Source organism: Polyodon spathula, chromosome 8 (assembly GCF_017654505.1).
Source record: "Polyodon spathula isolate WHYD16114869_AA chromosome 8, ASM1765450v1, whole genome shotgun sequence".
Lineage (NCBI taxonomy): Eukaryota > Metazoa > Chordata > Actinopteri > Acipenseriformes > Polyodontidae > Polyodon > Polyodon spathula.
Genome location: NC_054541.1, coordinates 688,610 through 693,529, shown reverse-complemented (window position 1 = coordinate 693,529; position 4,920 = coordinate 688,610). Strand labels below are relative to the sequence as shown.

The window sequence follows — 4,920 nt, the reverse complement described above, 5'->3', positions numbered from 1 at the left end:
GATAGTCATTGTGTCCTGTGCATCTCATATTGAATGTGTGATAGTCATTGTGTCCTGTGCATCTCATATTGAATGTGTGATAGTCACTGTGTCCTGTGCATCTCATATTGAATATGTGATAGTCACTGTGTCCTGTGCATCTCATATTGAATGTAGGGTACAGTAGTGATCAGCAAGGCGAGATGTTGCAGAATGTGGTCGAGGGAGCAGAACTCAGCCGAACCTGAGACCACATCTAAGAAGAAAGCAACATGGGGCAGGAAAGTTTATGTAATCCATTTTGGCAGCACAACATACCTCGTGTTTGTTAGATAACTCCCAAATATTCATGATTCAAATGGGAATCTTATTCATCAGATTATAAGCACACATTTGATATACTTTACACTGGAAAACAAACTGTAGTGACAAACTACAGTTGCAAAGCACTGCTGCTTTTTCGATGACTGATTGAAACTTTCAAACTGATTGAAAACATGGAACACGTTAACTGCGATGGGTTTGATACTAATAGGCTTACATAACAGCTATTGTGTATAGACAATGTCACATACACAGAAATGAACACGGACGGTCTTTATTAAGGGCTGACTCGTTTAAATGTTCGAGAGATCTAGGTGTACTGGACAAATCTATTGGATTTTTGTCCATGTCGTAATTGTGCCGCCTGTGACAATGCGTTTAAAACTCATGTCATTTACTTGATTTCTTGTCCTTGCCACTTGCAACATGTTGGTAAAACTACTAGACAGTTACGATTGCGCATTAATGAGCGAGTATAAAAGTTACATTGGGAGAAAAGGTATTCATTCACCACTATCTAGACATTTTGTAGATGCCAAACATTCCGTTTCAGATCTTAAATTCTCTGGCATACAAAAAATATTTCAAGCTGGCAGAGGTGGTAATCTCGATCAAAAACTATTACAATGTGAATACAAAGGGATCTTCTAAGTCCATACGATACAAACTGAAGAATTAAACAAAGAGCTAGGATTATCATGTTTTCTGTGATATAATGCGCAAGCATACTTGTCTTTCATAAGAACTTAAAATAAATGATAGAGCTTTGAGATGATTGTTTAGAAATATACTCAATTATGTTACAACTATTCTGTCTGAAATATATCTGTAACATTTATGCCATGTCTTTGTGGTTTTTTGATTAATTTAATTTGCTAACAGACTGTTGTGATTTGTTTATAACTGTGATAAGCGATCGCTCTGTTTGCCGTATATTTTCTTTCTGTAAGAGGAGTGTCCTTGTGATCCCATATAGAAAGCGACGAAACAGGTCGCCCTCCTTAATATAAACCGAAAAAGAATAAGTACATGCACACACGTTAATTTACTGCAGCGTCAGGCATTGCAGGTTCAGCAGTGTACTGCAGTATTTAGAGAAACTTTTTGTGGAAGTCAGGATGGCCGAGCGGTCTCAGGCGCTGCATTCAGGTTGCAATCTCTCTGGAGGCGTGGGTTGGAATCCAACTTCTGACAAATCTGTTTTGTTCATTTATTTCTTAAACATCCACGAAATGCTTGGTAATTTGAATGCGTGGAATTATACCTTTGCATTACTTTGAATGTGTCATTGTTCAGTTTAACATGAGAAAAACTTTGCCCATGTGGCCGGTTAGCTCAGTTGGTTAGAGCGTGGTGCTAATAACGCCAAGGTCGTGGGTTCGATCCCCGTACTGGCCATGACTTTCTTTACATAAACAACTCCCACTGTAGATAGCAGTATAGGCTAAATAATGAACCAAAGTCAACTGCTTTTGTTGAACTCTATCAGATTTGTGCAAGGCAACAACACGTGGGTAAATGTAAATACAATATCCTTTCTGTCAACATTCGTAATAATGAAAACATCTTTATTTAAAGAAACACATAGCTATTTCACTGATCTTTTCAAAACACCCGTACACAACAACAAGCTAGATCTTTATTTCAACTGAAAATCAGACCTGTTTCCTCATGGCTGCTGCCACAGCACTCGGGCAGGTTGAGCCTAGCGAGAGCGGACATTGCAGATAACAATATCGGCAAAATATCACACGCCTAGAAAAAAAAAAAAATGTTAATTAAGTTCGTTTTTATAACATCTCACCACAGATCGGTCTGATGCTCATAATCCCTGGTTTAGCAGGCCAATTACTTATCAATTAGGCCACTAGTGCCGACACAACAAGCATGTTTGATAGTACTAAAGAAAGTGTGAACAATAGTATCGTGGTTTACCAGGTGTCCAACCCATCGCTGGTGTTCAAACAAAGCAGACTGTTACACTGGGAAAGGGCCGTACCTGTCAGTAAGTATTTTAAATTCATGTGGGAAGATTTAAATATGCTGCGTATTTGCGCAATGGTAACCTTACATAATTACGTTTTTATTAATGCCACTTTCTTAAGGAAAGTAATCAGAGCGACGGTACAAGACCAGAGCCAATAAACCTGTTATTTCGCTTTCCTTTCACTACCATATTCTAGTGTGCTTGTTCAGAATATGCGTGAATCCTGAAAACGTCTTGATAAGATGTGAACAAAGCCAGCAGCCACTTTATTGATCACCCTGTGGATTAACCGCTATTGGAACACAGATGCTTGTGTGAAAGATGGTAATAGACTTTCAATGCACACATTTTAGAGCTAAACGTTTGTTGAGACAGTTCAAGCGCTGCACTTTCAGGCAGCTGGTAGCAGTGTTTACCTATTTCCTGGATGTTTGCCTTTTGCTCTTAGTGTGGAAAGAATAAAAAATGAAAGTAAGCAAAACCATTTATTGAGAAGCGCATTTAGGAGAAAACTTGAGTCTAGAAACACATTTGTAAAGGCATCGGATTCTATTAGGGCGTTTCCAAGCTGTTGCACGTTTCTCATTATATACAGGGTTGAATCACTGTCGAGCCGAAATAGCTCAGTTGGGAGAGCGTTAGACTGAAGATCTAAAGGTCCCTGGTTCGATCCTGGGTTTCGGCAAAAGAAGGCTTCTTTTTGTGTTAATATTTTGAACTAGAAACAGAGCACATTCTTTTCTTCAGTGTAATTGGAGGAAATAACAGCGTTTTACAGTACCGTTTTCTAATGTCATTAATAAATGCAAAAAGCATCGTCCCTGGGTGGTCTTTAACCACCAACCTTTCGGTAGACAGCCAATTGCGCCACCCAGACCAAACTGCTAGACCACCAAAGGGTACAGTAGTGATCAGCAAGGCGAGATGTTGCAGAATGTGGTCGAGGGAGCAGAACTCAGCCGAACCTGAGACCACATCTAAGAAGAAAGCAACATGGGGCAGGAAAGTTTATGTAATCCATTTTGGCAGCACAACATACCTCGTGTTTGTTAGATAACTCCCAAATATTCATGATTCAAATGGGAATCTTATTCATCAGATTATAAGCACACATTTGATATACTTTACACTGGAAAACAAACTGTAGTGACAAACTACAGTTGCAAAGCACTGCTGCTTTTTCGATGACTGATTGAAACTTTCAAACTGATTGAAAACATGGAACACGTTAACTGCGATGGGTTTGATACTAATAGGCTTACATAACAGCTATTGTGTATAGACAATGTCACATACACAGAAATGAACACGGGCGGTCTTTATTAAGGGCTGACTCGTTTAAATGTTCGAGAGATCTAGGTGTACTGGACAAATCTATTGGATTTTTGTCCATGTCGTAATTGTGCCGCCTGTGACAATTAAAAATGTAATAATAATAAACAAAAATCAATGAGAATGTAATATAAAATTATAGGAAATTACAATAGAAAAGCCAAAAAGGGTTAGGACAAATAGTAAAGTTTAGGACAGGAAATCTCACCATGTTATTTACATTGTTGACTTTTGGTGAGCAATTGTTCGCTGTATTAATGAATACTTGAGATGAAGAACCACATGTGCATTTCAAGTTTTTTTGACATGCTCCTCTTTTCATATTATATCTCCAAGTTATATTATAATTCTGTGCTTGTGCTTGAAACATTTATATTTTATGTCATTGATAAAATGGAACCTAAGCACACTGTGTAGGGGGAGTTAAAATGCATATGGTTCTTCTTCTGAAGGATTAAATAAAAGGTAGACAATTACTTTTCTGTGATGGCAGAACTTGCTCTCATCAATTACCACAAATTCCCTGCGTCCTCCAACTTTCATGGGAAGTAGTGATCTGTATTAACATCATCTGGAATAATGATCTGCAGGCTGGAATAGCGAGCTGGATTAACATGATCTGGAATAGCGATCTGCAGGCTGGATTAGCGAGCTGGATTAACATGATCTGGAATAGCGATCTGCAGGCTGGATTAGCGAGCTGGATTACACCTGCGATAAACGAGAAGTCGTCTTCAAATAGAGCTACCCTCTAATCCCGACAACATCTCACCAGGAATTGGCCAATGGGAAAAGCTGGTTTAGTCACGATAACACAGTGCTGCACAACAGTAATATAAGGAATGTCGGAGGGTACTGCCGGACTGGAACACGGTTCACCTCCAGAGATTTGAAACAGGTTTTGAACCCTTAATTCGGTAATAATACGGTAATGTGGACAGGCCCAAAATAGCTGCTTGTTATCACGCTTAGAACTGACTGTGGCAACAAAGTTTCTCTGTGAAGAAGGGTCTGCGAGAAGTGGCCTATTATAGTTCGTAGCTGACGAACATCGCCACATATATCCCCCGCTAAGGGCCTGCTTTGAAGTTGTTGAAATGAACGTTCTACTCGTTATAAAACATCATCAACCACCATGATTTAAATGCAGACTTTAATTAATTTTTAGTTACAAATTTGAAAGAAAGTTGAAAATATTTAATTGTCTTTCAACTAACAATATTCATACCTGACCTTAACCATTTTCCCCATAGTATTACTTTCGACAAAATATATTTATATATGTTTTTGAATAATTT

The 4,920-nt window shown here is 38.6% G+C and overlaps 2 non-coding genes across 2 annotated transcripts; both read left to right on the top strand.

Annotated features, from left to right (window-relative positions):
- Nucleotides 1–1,627: 1,627 nt before the first annotated feature.
- trnai-aau lies at nt 1,628–1,701 on the top strand. Its single transcript has one exon. It is a non-coding gene; the product is annotated as a tRNA-Ile (tRNA).
- Nucleotides 1,702–2,902: 1,201 nt separating this feature from the next.
- On the top strand, nt 2,903–2,975 carry trnaf-gaa. Its single transcript has one exon. It is a non-coding gene; the product is annotated as a tRNA-Phe (tRNA).
- Nucleotides 2,976–4,920: the final 1,945 nt, after the last annotated feature.